Source organism: Phocoena sinus, chromosome 4 (assembly GCF_008692025.1).
Source record: "Phocoena sinus isolate mPhoSin1 chromosome 4, mPhoSin1.pri, whole genome shotgun sequence".
Taxonomy (NCBI): domain Eukaryota; kingdom Metazoa; phylum Chordata; class Mammalia; order Artiodactyla; family Phocoenidae; genus Phocoena; species Phocoena sinus.
The window spans coordinates 54,463,910-54,479,551 of NC_045766.1; positions in this window are offsets into that span (position 1 = coordinate 54,463,910).

The following is a 15,642-nucleotide window of genomic DNA, read 5'->3' on the forward strand; positions in this document are numbered from 1 at the left end:
GAATTAAATTGTGAATTGGCCCATGGGCTGAACACATAAACATTTTCTTTACCCAAGAATGGCTTCAAATTTCTATTCCTTTCCAAAAATTGCATGGCAGTCTGAGGCTATAGATTATTAGACTATGATGAACCGTATTTTTTAATAAAACTTAAATTCTAATCATCTGTCAGGCAACACAAGTGAAATGCACAGCGTAATAAATTCCAGAACGTATTCTCTCTCTCCATCCATAAGAAAATGGCACTAAAATTCCTTCATACCACATTTCTACAGCTATGCAAAAATACTTTTTAATACCCCTTTTCAAAAAATCATTATTCAGGGAAGTACAAATTTATACAAATGTTTATGTATTTTCAAATTAACTCATGGAAGAAGAGGATAAAGAATCTCATAGATTCTTTGGGAATGTTTTATGTGTTAATAAACATAATTTGCACACCAGTGGTCCAATTTGGTCAGTATTTTTTTTTTCACCAGTAGCAGCAACGCTGTCAAACCAGACTGATGAGGTAGAAAAAGCACAGGCCTGGAGGTCAAATAAACTGGTTTCTAGACTTTCTGTGCCACCAACTTGTGCGTAACCTTAGCTAATGTACGTAGTCTCTCTGGAACTTAGAATGCTCACTAAAATGAGACAGGTAGATTCTAGTATACGAAAAGTCTCTCTGACAGTCCTTAATTTACTTCCAAAAACCATTCTTCCCTTTTATTCATAATAATAGAGCCCCCAAGATTTATCGATTCTCATAGCTATTCAGAATAAGCCTTCATTTTCCATCTTGCTTTGCAACTAGGCATGATCATATGGGTAAGTTCAAGTCAATGGCATATGAGTAAAAGTGACTGTGCTCTTCCAGGGAAGCAGCAAGCCCTCCCTCCCCTCCTCCCCGCCTCCATCTCCCCAACCGCTTCACCCTAAGGCTAAGGGCAGACACGGTCATGAGTCCTCTTGAACCATATAGACAAACAACATACCCCTGTAATGGCAGAGCAACTCAACAGAAAGAACGTTAAGTCCGCAATACCGTGGAGTTGCCATACAGATCCTGGCATGTCAATCTGGACTATGACAAAAAAGAGAAATAAACACTAATCACTATAGCTTGGGGTGTTTTGGAATAGCTGAACTTAACTATTATATCTCCTCTCAGTTTAGACGGCAATGTGAGGTAGTGAAACATCATGAGATTTTGAAAAACTGTAGACCTGGATTCAATCCTGACTCTACTGTATGACTTTGGGAAAATTCCTAAAAATCTCTGAGCATCTGTTTTCTCATCAGCAGGCAATGTAAGTAAATTGAGGCTAGTAGAATATCTAGTAGTTGGTCAATAAATGGTAACGTTGTGATGGGTTTCTATTAACTGGTAACATGGTAATCATTCTGGGAAGCATCTGGGGTCATTCAGTTATATGGCTTTGGGTTGACTTACAGTTCCCAAGATATCAAACTATTACCGTGTAATGGGCTGGACATTTAATCAGCTTAAAACTCTAAGACTCCTTAGCGTGTTTTATACATAAAGCCTATATTCCAGGCTCTAACCTTCAATCAGGAAAAAGTGCTGTGGCCCAGTATAGACTGGAAAATTAAATCCTCTAAGTCCTAATGCCCCGATCAGCCTACAACATTTTGAACAGCCACTGAGTTTGCACATGTCCTATACAAAGTTTGCACATGTCCTATACAAAGAAACTAGGTATTATGTACAATATAATAATATAATTTGATGAACAATATGACATATAAGTAAATATTTCCTTTGTGGAGAATTTTTTTTAAATATGCATTCCTGACATCATAACTGTCAAGAAACAGTTGAAACCATCTTGTTCCTTCATATGCCATGTTCTACTGTCACAAACTCAGCCAAGTCAGGTGGTAAGAAAGGTAATCTAAACCTTCCCTCAGGGGAAAATGCCTTTTGTCCCCAACAGGCAAATTATAAAACCAATTTACTGAACACCGTGGAGATCTTTTTCACCTTTCTCCTGAAATTACAGACATTGGCTCAGAACAGAATTAAATTACAAAACTGATTGCTTTTACCTGGGAAAATTTTTTTTAATTTGTTCTGAAATGCTATCCTTCCTCAGTAGGAATAGAGGTTTATCATCATTACAAGCCTTCATCAAGAGGAGTTGCGAGGACTTCCCTGGTGGCGCAGTGGTTAAGAATCTGCCTGCCAATGCAGGGGACGTGGGTTCGAGCCCTGGTCCAGGAAGATCCCACATGCCACAGAGCAACTAAGCCTGTGTGCCACAACTACTGAGCCTGCACTCTAGAGCCCATAAGCCACAACTACTGAGCCCGTGTGCCGCAATTACTAAAGCCCACGTGCCTAGAGCCCATGCTCCACAACAAGAGAAGCTACCACAATGAGAAGCCTGTGCACTGCAACAAAGAGTAGCCCCCTCTCGCCGCAACTAGAGAAAGCCCGCATGCAACAGCAAAGACCGAATGCAGCCAGAAATTAATTTTTTTTTTTAAAGTCACTGCACAAAAACATTTCCTCAGAAAGTCTCCAACTATACATCTCTTCCATATTATGACTTACGTGGTTGAAAATCTGTAATCTTTTTCATTTTTTAATAAATACCTGCCTTAACCTTCAGAGGACTGATATGGGTTTTGAATTATACTTCAAGCAGAAAAAAATTAATGGATAAATGTTAAAATCATTAAATAGATTTTGTCTAAGAAATGAAAAGGAAATGACTCAACCCAGGCCATTGTTATATGATGTATCTTTTTTTGGTAGTTTTTTTCTTCAGCTAGCATGCATAAGTCTTTTCTGTCTACCTGCCTGTCATCCTTCTGTCAAAAGATTTCTCACATCATATTCTTTTTAGCTCTCAAAACACTTCACTTTAAAATTTTATCACAGGATTTTCTAAGTTTTTCTTAGGTTATGTCACATAGCACAAAATATAAAAAGCTCCTATTTTCAAAAAGTCAGCTTTAATAATAAGAAAAAAAGATATAACTGACTATCCAGAGTATCTTTTTTGAATTGAATCTATAATCATTCTCCTTAAAATTTCTCATAGAGTTCTAAAGCTTGATAGACATTTTGCCTCATTAAAGTTAATGTGACATAACTATAAAAACAGAGAATAAAATTGTAGATGAGGGCTTCTTTTTCAGTCCTAAATCCTTTCCCTGAGGCTCTCCTGCTTTTTACCAAGGGAATTTCAGCTGGAAAAGTCAGTTTATACTGGAGTTAAAAGTTCATTCATTTTGACATACCTGTGCCATTGTAAAAAAGAATCACATCTTTGCAGTAAGTTCCACCCTTCTCTCTGAATACTCTTTACTGACCCCTTATTGGCTTTCTTACAATTTAAATCAAGAATCAAATGCATTTCACATATGACCAAAAACTATCTACAGAAAAAGGTTTTCGTGTCTTCGTTCCTTTCCTACTGCCATAATCCCTCTCTAAGGTGTCACAGCACTCCGTCATCAGATGGGGGAGACCAAGATGATCAAGTTAACCTGCCTGGAACTCTGTAGATAGCAGGTGATGAGCGTTAACACAGAGCTTGCTTCCCAGAAACCAGGCCAAATGTTTGGGCGAAGGAAGGAAAGAGGAGAAAGTAAAGCATCCCATATAGTTTTAGTCCCATGATCTGCAATAGCTAGAAATCAGATCTGCATCTCATCCTACAAAATTTGATAGGAAAAGAACTCTTTGTCTCCCCCATCTGTGAAGACTCCATCCCACATCTTTCACTATGGATATGTTTTCTTTTTCAAATCACTCAGATTTTACCATATCCCTGAACACTTTCTCTGGAGCTCAATGTTCAGTAGAAATGGAATGGGTAATAAAGTTTACACATAAAAACACTTATCTCAGATTGAAAATAGAATTGTTTTTCCGAATGTAAATAACAAAAGTGTGTGTGTATATGTGTTTTAGCAAATCTCTCTAAGAGAGTTGGGGTTAAATCACCATGTTACATTTCTGCATCTTAGAGCCTCATCAGGTCAAAGGTGAAGTAGATTATATATCCAGCTCAGTTGAAATCATCAAGCACTGAAAAACTCATTTTTTAAAAAAATATAATTAACCTCTTGAGCCTAAAGAGGGAAAAACAGTGATGTGGAAGACTTGACTGTCTGAGAATACTAATGAGTTAGTACCTCTGGGTCTCTTTCTCACCAACTGACTTTAATACAACCCCGGCACCCCAGTAATCAGAGCCTAGAACTGGAATTGAGGTAGTCGGTTAGTGCAGCTCAGTGCAGAGTTATACTGACAAATCTGTACTAATTCTGGGCACTGGGCTTTCATGTCTTCATTCACCACCAGTGATTAATTTAATTCTGTTTATACGACTTAGGCATGAGGAAACCAGAAGAACTAGAGAATAAGGGAAGAACTCCAAACTGTTTTTGAATGCCTGCTATATATGCTTCATTTGTACTAACCCATAAAACTTAAATTAACCCAATTTTACAAATAAGTAAACTGAGTCAGCTAAGCTGTGTAACCAGCCAAGACTGCCTAATTAGCAAGCGACAAAGTGAAGATTAGAACGCAGATCTTTCTTATTTTAAGACCAATGTTCTTTTCATGATACCGGGACCCTTCCCAGAGGTTGCCTTTGTATTTGACTGCTGTCTTGCTTAGAACTTAAAACAAATAGTCCTAACTGGCTCTGAACACAAATAAATGATGACCGTTTTCAATGTCCTCCAACAAAACCTTGAAGTAAACTTAGCTTTTCCATAAGAATCACAGAATTCACTTTCTGGTCTGACAAATGGGTTAGGGTAGAGGGTACGGTCTCACTATAAATGACCTAGGAGTGTGAAAAAGACAGACTGAAAAAATGCCAGCCCACACTCTGGTGTACTGGCTACCAAACAGGAATCAAGAATACAGTCACAAAGGCCTGGAGGGGGACTTTCACAGACCAGGGCTTCTTTCCAATGACAGGCAAAACAATTTCTGTATATTCATACTTGTCAGATCAGAACATGTCCAGCCAGCGTGACAACAAGAAACTACTAGCTAAATTTTCTAATTCATATTTCTTAACAGCTTACCAAAAATGGCCTTTTTCTCTTCTTCCCTACCTCTACAAGTACCTTAATTCTGCAATGTTTACTCAGTGTTCGCCAATGGAAAAAAAAAAAATTGCCTGAAGGGACAGATCCTTCTTAATTATTTTCCCCAAACTTGCAGTTTCTGTGTTTTTATTGCATGTCCAGAATGGACCTATCATTCATCGAGTGCAGTGTGTAAGAGCTCAGGGAAGGCTGTGACTCAGGGGCAGCTTCCACCGTGCAAGAACTACAGACTCCTGCTTGACTGCCTGCACCCATTCTTCAAAACTGATTCCTATACACAGTGCTCTCTCAACTTTCCAATTAACACCCTAATTATGTTTCAGCTTCTATCAAAAACTGACAAATTGTCCCTAAAGCCCAACTTTCAGCAATTTGGGCTACTTGTCACTGGGAAACCAGCAGAAAAATATTAAACCACCTGATTCTGCTGCTTTAACTGGCAATTCTGTGCTCATTAAAATGTATACAAGCAAGTAGGAATGTTTGGGTCTACGTTAATAAGAACCTGAACTATTTCAGTGTCAGACAACAGCGATTTTGAAAAATGGTAGCTGGGAATAATTTTTCATATCATGGTTGATAGCTACATGAAGTGGGGACAATGGAATCAGTAGATCATTTATTTCACATTGTCAGCTAGCTGATTATCAGTGACATTTTCATTTCATCCTTAACTTGCTTTCTCTTGGTTATTTCCTAGATGTCTGTTCTCCTTCAAATTTTGGTATACGGTATATAAGCATCATAAAAGTTAGCCTAAGGAAAACATTAGGAAAATAAATGGCTATAACCATAAAAAATTTTTTTCTACTGTATATTTCAAAGTCAAATTTAATCAGTTTTGAAGTAATCTCTAATTTGGGTGTATTATACTCATTTATCTAAGCTATCTTTCATTCAGTAAACACATATACCTTCTCTGTGCTAAGTACTGGGGAAGAAAAAGGATGAATCTTACATAATCTCTACTCTCAGAAAACTCACTAATCTAATGGAGGAAACAGAAGGGATATTATTTATTTTGACAAAATAGCTACCTGACACCTAACCCCAAACCCAGTGTCATAAAGTGATAAGCATATATTTAGTAAATTAATACGCATGTATTTAGCAAAGCAATGAGCTGCATGCCAGTCTGGACTGTATATGAGGCAGTTATTCTGTACTTGGCCGGGCTTGCTCAAATGTCTGGGAATCAGCTGGTGTGCGCTGATCTAGGCTGGCTTTGGCTGGTATAATTGGGCCAAACTGGCATGGTCCACGTGTTTCTCATCCTCCAAGGAGCTAGCAGGGCATATCCTCAAAGCCATGGAAGAAGCATAAGAACACAACGAGAAATACTCAAGTACTCTTTCTAGACTCTGCATCCTTTGCTAACATCCCCTTGGCCAAAGCAAGTCATACAACCAAATTCAGAATCAAAGAGCAAGGACATAAGCTCTGCCTCTTGGTGGGAAGACCCTTAAAGTCACATGGTAAAGGGCACAGATATAAGAAGCAGCAAAGAATCAAAGCCATCACTACAATCCACCAGAGAAGAATGAACAAACGAAGATATTCTTATTATTCTAAAGCACTAAATCTAAAGGGGATAAGCGCTATAATGGAGGTATAAAAGAATACAATGGGAACTCAGTGGAAGGTCTGAACATCTGTTTCCAGAAAACCAACAAAGTTTTAACCAAAGAAGTGATTTTGGACTGGTTCTTAGCGGCTGCCTGTCTGAAAAGGCAGAAAAGGGGTCACTTATGGAAGAAAACACACATAGAAGCATACAGGGATGTTTTTAGGTATAGTGTGTTAAGAGCATATGAAGATAGTGTGGCTGGAACCGAGAAGAAAAAATGAGAAATGGTGTTGGTGATTTAGGTTGAACCAGATAGAGAGGCACCTTGTATGTCAATGATTTTATCTCATTTACTTGATTGTAAACCTCTGAGGGACAAGACCTACGTCTTCAGTCATGTCGGTATTAGCCCTAATGCTTTACACATAGAAAGTGCTCAATAAATATTAGCTAGATTGACTTCCACTGCACTGGTGGAAAAACGTTACAAACTGACCACATCATGCTGATGAAGTATGATGTACAAAGACGTCTCTACAAGCAAGTACAAGTCTAGAAGTCATCTCTATGTCAAGTTCAAAACTGTCAAATCTTATCTACTGAAGTCCTTAAGCAAATTTTTAGCCTTCAGCAAATTTGAACTTTATTTTAAAAACAAGAGAATTTTATTTTTGTGCTTTTATTTCTCCCTAGGAACTCAGTAGAGAAAATAGGATTGTATTCAAATTGGGGGCATCTCCATATGTCAGTTTTGTTTGTTTGGGTTTATGTCACAACCTTGGACAAAACGATAGAATGCAATTTAAGAAGAGATATAAAATAGGAAGCACATTTTAGCCTAAGTCCCTACTCTAACCCACTTCAAAGGCCATCTAATAACCCAGACTAAACTTTCTGTCAGTGGTCTCAGGAAGATACCCAAAATGAAATAGGAACTAGTACTGGGGGAGTTGCATGGCAAAGGCTAGAGCATGGATTCCCTGCTGTACTGATGATCTCTTCTGCTGAGAGGGACAAATACACTGTCATTTTACCATAAACTTAGAGATTAAGCCCATGAGTTAGGGAAAAAAAGCTGGAAAATATTAAGTGGAGATCTTTATTCCCCAACCTCAAAAGTTCCATGAGATTCCTTCCACTGATGTAACACTCTGGGTCTCACTCCACAGTGCTCCTATTCATTTCTCCTAATGAAAGAAGAGATAAGTTATCTGATTACTAGGGGCTATGAATCTTACAAAGTAGAGCTAATCAATTAAAAAGCTACCAGTTTTGGCCCAAAAGGCAAGATGGGTTGGACAATAATGATTCTACGTCAGTGTTTCCACTCTGCCAATGCAAACTCTTCTTAGAGTGGGCTGTCCTAAGGTCTACCATTGGCAAGTCCATTTGTCCATGTCCTCCAATCAGCTTTATCAATAATAAAGCTACTATTCTGATTGCCAGATGACAGTTATCTTATTTTCAATTGGTTTCAAAGATAAAAAGGGAAGAAAAGAGTGTTATTTTTTTGTTCTTCTAAACACAAAAGCAGATACTCTCTTATCCACCTTAGTGTTCCTTACAATGCTAGAATAATGCCAACCACATAGTGGATGCTCAAAAAAAACTGTTCCATGAATGAGAACAGGAATTATATAATACCAAAATCTAGTCTGCTCTTTAATCTGAGATCTCTCGAGTTCCTTTTGAGAAAAGTAGAGTCCCTCCTAGGGTCACTAGTCAACATTTCTCTTCTCTACACAGTTGTTCAATTTCTCAAGTGCTAATGGTCCGTGCAATTCTTTTATCTCCCAGCTGGACACTGTGTAGCATGGTAACCACAATGACTTTGTCAAGTGCTTCCTCATCCTTTGTAATGACAAGGTCTGTATGGATTCAAAATACTACCATCTGTGCTCAGTTTGGGAATTTCACAGAAATAACCAAAGCCCATTTCAATGAAACACTAAAACTTTATCACTCTGTTGTCTCTGGTAGCTCATTGGAAGCTTCCTGAATGCTGCTCTTTTCTCTCAAAAAATTCTGATATTGCAGGCCTACGATTTCTCCAACTCTCCCTAGAATTTCTGGTAGTTCTCAATTCCTGAAATGATAACCTCAAAATAACCAGAGTTCTCAAGTCCTTGCAGGGTTTTCTAAGTGTACATACAGGAGAAAATGTAGTATGTTGGAAAGAGCTCTTTGTAATAAAGATCGAGGCCAACGATACGAAATAGAGAGTTGGGACTTCCCTGGTGGCTCAGTGATAATCTGCCTGCCAATGCAGGAGACATGGGTTCGAGCCCTGGTCTGGGAGGATCTCACATGCCACGGAGCAACTAAGCCCGTGAGCCACAACTACTGAGCCTGAGCTCTAGAGCCCGCGAGCCACAACTACTGAAGCCTGTGCGCCTAGAGCCTGTGCTCCGCAACAAGAGAAGCCACCACAATGAGAAGCCCGCACACCGTAACAAAGAGTAGCCCCTGCTCGCCGCAACTAGAGGAAGCCCATGCATAGCAACAAAGACCCAACGCAGCCATAAATAAATACATACATACATAAATATATGAAAATATTTTTTTTTAAATGGAGAGTTAACAAAGCTAGGTGATGGTTAAATTTGATGCGTAATAAAAAGGAAGCTATTGAAGGATTTGGAGCAAGGAAAGATGAGGATAAGAGGAAGGACAGGAAACATGATACCCATGCCTTACCTGCCAAAAGTATAGATTCAGGGTTGGCCTCTGCTGAGAAATTCTGAGTGAGAATCGTGCGTGTTCTAGGTGGCCCATCCCTTGCTATCAGCCCATTGTAATGCTTGGGAAGTTAGTCCATACACATAAATTAGAGTTGATAGAAACATAAACATTTAGGGAAATGCTAAAAACCACTTCTTTATTAGTCCAAGCAAGTCTATAGCTCTGGCAACTACACATGTAAAAAAACTGAAAAAGTCAATCAGTTGATACACATTGAGTAATTGCTGGGTGTTAAGAATTCTGTTCTGCCATAAAAGTGAGTGAAATACCGACACCTGCCTTCAAGTTATACAACATGCATTTGTGGTGAGACAAATACATGTTGTCAAGCAAGTTTATAGCCATACACAAACTTATCTGAAATATGCAGATATTAGATTGAAGATATCCTTTTCATGTTTATCTGCATAGAATCCTTATATTTTATTCTCGGGAAAATGTCAGAGCCATAGAAAAGAGTTCCCTTTGAAGTATTTCAAGTAGTAACAACCAAAATTCTTGTGGTTGTAGGGTTAAAGTAATCAGTTATAGACACATGGAACATTTGGGTTGGAATGAATTTCAAAGAGATTCTGGTCCAAGTTCTTCCTTCTTTCCAATTAAGAAACGAAGAGTTTGAGAAATGAGGTGATTTGCCCAAAATCACACACCAATTTGTGGAACTAAAACTTCAGTCACCAGTCCACAGGTCGAGGGGAACTGACAGCCTACAGGGGAATTTACAGCCTACTGTGAATCAACTGAATTTATTTTCCTTGAATTTTTAATATACCCTTCAAAGGTCATTGTAATAGACATTAAATTCTGCATTTTACACCTGAGGAAATAGGTTCAGGGAGGTTCGTTCACTTTTCCAAGGTCATACAGCTTGTGGGTGGCAGAGCTAGTATGGGAACCCAAGTCTTTCCAACTTTCACATCACAGGCAGCCCCACTCTGCACAATGCAGTAAGTTAACTCAGTGGTATGCAACTTCATCTCCAGGCAGGATTCCAATATAAATCTATTTCTTTTCCTTGGAGTCTGAAGAGGCAAACAATTCTCAAAATTTAAACTGAAATGTAACAGCTACTTTTCCTACCCATGGGACTAAGAAGCCAGATTTCCTTTCATGTGTCTCATTTGATCTTCTTAAAAGGTTGTTTCCTTTGGGCCATTAAAACGAGTGCTGTCTGCGGGGGCAGAGCACTCCTAAGGCTGCAGCAGCAGACTGATCAAGTGCAATGTCTTTGTAAACACCATGTTTCAGTTTATTTCACAAGGCCTATAAAAGAGAGGCTTTTATCGCCATGCTTCGTGATAAAACAATGGAAAAACACAAGTGCGTTCTGCAGCGGCAAGTCAAAACATCCAGAATTAGGATCTGACTGGGCCAAGGCACTGCGACTGCAACCCAGCATCTCTGCCTGAGACACCAGGTCAGCCATTCTCCAATGTGCTATCCATCCTGTAGGTGAATAATGCCACAGGCCTGCCAATGGCAAATGAGACCCCTGGGTTCTTCTGAGAGGTGGGACAGCCACCCACTCAAGAGCAGGGGTCTAGTCCTCAGAAGAAACTGGATTCAAATCAACTCTTTTTTCTTACCAGGTGGCCCCATGGCCAACTGAGTAACCTGATCCCCAAATTCTGTCTGTAAAATTAATGACACACACTTCACAGAGTTGTTGTAGGAATTATATGTACAATGTATAAAGCACCTTTACACAGAGCCTTGAACATGGAAGAGAAGCTTCACAGTAGATCTTCACCAGCCAGCTTGTTTCTTTTTTATTCACCCTAATAAATAATGTTACAGAATTTCTGAATAATCACCTATTAAAACTAGAGTTCACAAAATCCTTTCTTCTGCATTACAATATACAATATAGTATACACTCTTTATGACGACCTTGTAAGGTAGGCAGGGCAGCTGTGGCAACGCCACCTATCACATAAGAGGGGGGCTTCAGACAGCAAACAACTTGCCTAAAGACAAAGAGGAGTAAGTGACACAACCAGATTGTGACCCCAGATCTTTTGTCTCCTAGTTTAGTGCTCTTTTCTCAGAAGTATCTCAATGTGGCGTGTGTTAGGACTGAACCCAAATCAGTATTACATTTTACTCTAAATAAATCAAGAATTAGCCAGCTCAGTCTGCCGATCTAAAGAGACCACATTTCCTCTTTAGGGTGTCCGCATGTCCCAGCTATTATTATTAGCAAAGCAAGTAGCTATGTGGCTGTCTGTTTGATAAATAATTATGAGCCTCTAGGATGAAATAACTTACTGTGAAAATTTTCTGGCTACTGAGGAGAACCACAGATTTTCTCACACACCCACTCAGCAGTATTGTTATTTGTTGTTATTGTTGTTGATTGTAGTTAATAACAAACGATATTGCAGTGTGTCTTGCGCTACCTCATCAATGGTGGGAGACTGCATGCTGACATGGAGGCCCCTGAGTTAGGAGATAAGATGTCTGGGTTCCTGCACTGGTTCTGTCTCAAACCAGCCTTTGGGCCATCGTCAGGTCACGTCATCTCCTAGGCTCCACCTTCCTCATCTCTAACCTGAGAAACATGCAGATGATCTCCTTGGTTCCTTTCAAATCTAACATTCTCAGATCACAGCGATATTTTAGAGACCATAGGAAATGTTCCCTGAGGGGCGATGACTCTGATAACACAGGACTTTTTTTTTTCTCACATTTAAAAGCACTCCGTTTTACCAGGTGGCCACATGGTAAATGTACTATGTTAGCATCAGCCCCATGTGAAAGAAAAAACTTGGATCTAGAGTCAGACATTGTGGGTCCCAGGCCTCAGCTTGTACTTACTACCTATGTGACTCTGGGAAAGTAACTCGACTTCTCTGAGTTTCTCTTCCCTCAACCTTAAGATGGGACAAAAGCCCTCCTGGCTCTTTGTGAATCATGGCTATAACATGTGAATATTCTTAGTAAAATAACTTTGCTATATTTATCTGTAGTGTGTATAATTTCCACAAATCTAGATGTAAAAAACGTCTATTCCTTTAGGTCCCTAAATCACATTTAATCTCTAAACTCTAACCTGCAAAGCGGAGAGGAAATGTGATGACTCCAGTCATTACTGGAGCTCCACCACTTTCAAACTCCTTCCAGAACCCTACAATATCAAGGGTCACAAATAGTTTGGAATAGTCATAGAAGGGCTCTAGGCACTCCACCAGTTACTCCAGAAATGACTATTGCTCTGGTCTGTATGGCCTCCAGAGGACAGGCAGCTACTCGACCCCTTACCAGTTCAGGTGTAAGGTGTTCATATGTCAGTTCCCCGCCAGCCCCTCTCCTCCACCTTCATTCGGAAACAAGCAAGCCCCCATCACGTGTGCTTTCATGCACAGACTGGCTTTTGTCTACACAAAGGCATCTAAGAACACCCCTGGGAACATACGTGCCCTCAACATGACTTCCCTACTCTAGTTTATCTTACTGCATTTCCGCATCCCTGAAGATTTCCTAGCAACAATGCCACCTTGACAAGCCTAGGTTTCACCAGCAAGAGCCATGAGCGAATGGCAAATTCCGCCATACCACCATCGACAAACAAGGGCTCCTAGTGCCGAGGAAGACAACTGGCAAGGGGTGTCTTCTTGAGATAGGGAAGGGAAAATATCCATGATGCTACAACAAATCACAAATTTACTGTATATATGCATATATGATATGTATGAGTAAATTATCCCTACACCTATTTTCTTATTTATTTTTTGTCATACATAAACAGCATTTGGGAAGTTTAAATCATAAAAAGCCACTCTCAACATCAATGGTTTTGCAAATATGAGAGAACTTCCTGAAAGATTTGGGCCATTTTATTAGAGATCCATATACCCCAAATGCCTAGTATTTTGCTTTTAAGTTGATATATTTCTGTTACAAGCATTGTAAAATGAGCCTTTTTTCTTCAGGGTAAGTCGACAGAAGTGCCTCTGTACCACGCTCATAGCCCAACTTCCCACCTTCACAGAGGCCTATCGGCTGGCCTGTCCCTCCCATGGCCACATCACGGACCATAACAAGGGACAAAATTTTGCAATTATGGTCAAAGATCAATCAACCATGTGGATTATTCTGGCAAATTTTAACACCACCCCACCCCGCTACGTCCTGGCAAGCCCTGGGCAGCCTCCTCCAGTTTTTCTTGGGGGTGTGCTTGGGGGTTGTGCATGTTCTTTGTGTCTTTTGGAGCCAGTCTTCCTTAGAAGGGAAGGGTTTCTGTAATGAGTGCTCAGAGAGCCTCACCCTACACTAGGCCCACAAAGGGACCCACTTCACTTTGGAAAACAGGCACCGTGTGGCCAGATCAACATATGTACGCAGCCGACTTGTCAAAGAAAAGCCTGAGAACTGGCCATCAGCTGTGCTGCATGAAAGTTAGTGGACACTTGTCACGCCCGCCCTTCCTTTTTTCTTTTAGAGGAGGGGAATGGGACAGAGAATAGAGTATTAAAAAATTTATAAAAGTGGCTCAAGGCATACTCTGAAGATCTGAACTTCTTGAGGTGAGCTGAGAGAGTCCTTTGTTGCTTTCTCAGCCCTCAGCACAGACTTCAGAGTACTGCAGAGTCCCTGTCACTCTTTAGGTTGTGCAGAGATTAAGCCTCATGTGGTTGAGATGTGGAAAGTTGCACAGTTGGCCTAAATGTACAAGCTCCAGGATGGACACCCTGATATTCAGGTCACTGAGCCATTGCCTCTGACCCCCAAGACAGGATCACTCCTTGGCAGGTTTCAAGTATGAAACAGGCCCTCTCTGCCAAAGGTAATGAACTTTCTCCAAATAGGAATGTGGGCGCCAGGAGGGAGCACTGTGGTAATGGCGCCAGACTTTGAGATAACAAGGGAAGCCATTAGGTCACATTTTCAGTGATCTCCAAGAGGGAGATGACACACAGTTCACAGAGGAAGATGAAGTTTGTAGGACATTTCAAGGATTATATCCTCCCTACCTCAAAGCTACAACCAGCTGAAGTCCCCAAATTCAAGACGGCCACTGTGGCAGATACTGTCTCCCAAACAACAAAGAGTGGAGGGTCACAGGCTCACAGAACCCCATTGCGATGCCAGCTGGGTCCCTCTACAGATTCATAGGCCAATTTGCCCTGTCCACCATTTCCATCTGATGGCCCAAGCAATTGAAAAATTACCTCATTGAATTTGTAAATTAATACAATCATACCTATTCAGGCTGTGCTGTAAAGAGTCAAAACTGAAATCATTAAATACACATTACAAAGAGGATCTACAATATGTTTATTGGCAACATCCAGAATACCAACTGAAACATATAAGTAAGACATTGAATTTGGATTATTTTTTTAAAGTTCTCTAAAATCTTGTATGTATATTTATAGGAGAAAAAAGCAGTCAGTTTAACAACTGTATTATCGACTGTTTGAAAGGCATGGTGGTAACTTTGGAAACTTTTTGGGTTTTCATGTATGTGATGTCTTACACACTTCACTCCCCTACTTCAAAAACTTCAATGGCTTCCAGTTACCAGAGGAACAAAGTTGATGCATTATTCAAGTTTCTCGGTGTTTTGGCACTGACCATTCTCCTAGTTTTCTCTCTCACAGCTCCTGCTACACTGCAAATAAAGAGTGCACTGTCTGTTGCCCAAAATACCTTTCCTCTCCCACCACTCTGCCATTCCGTCTCACACACACCCTAAGCTTGAGCTATGTCGAACTACTCTCCTTTCCCCAAAGGAGTCACATCACTTCATTTGGACCAGCAATTTTCAACCTTTATCAGGCTCAGAAATATCCTTAGAAGGTAAATTCTGGCTTCCATTCAGAGAGATTGCAATTCAGTAGATCTGGGGAGGGGCTAGCAATATGTATATATTATAAGCATACTAGTTGATTCTGATACAGGAGCTTCAAAGAATCACATTATGAGAAACCCTGGCTTAGACAATTTGCATATAATCTTTCTTCTCTTTGAAATACCATTCTCCCTCTCCTCCACCATAAAATTCCTACTTATTCCCCAAGGCCCCAGTCAAATGTAATCTCCTTCCCCTTCTAGTCAGAATAAATTGCTTCTTTCTCTGTGTTCCCATTATACTCAGTACATACCACTTTTCCCAAATTTATCACATCCCATTGTGTTTATTAGGTAAATGTCTTCCTTCTCAGCTGATCGCAAGTTACTTGTGGACTGCAAATATGCACTGTAGTGCTCAATAAATGTTTGATTAATAAAGAAACAAATG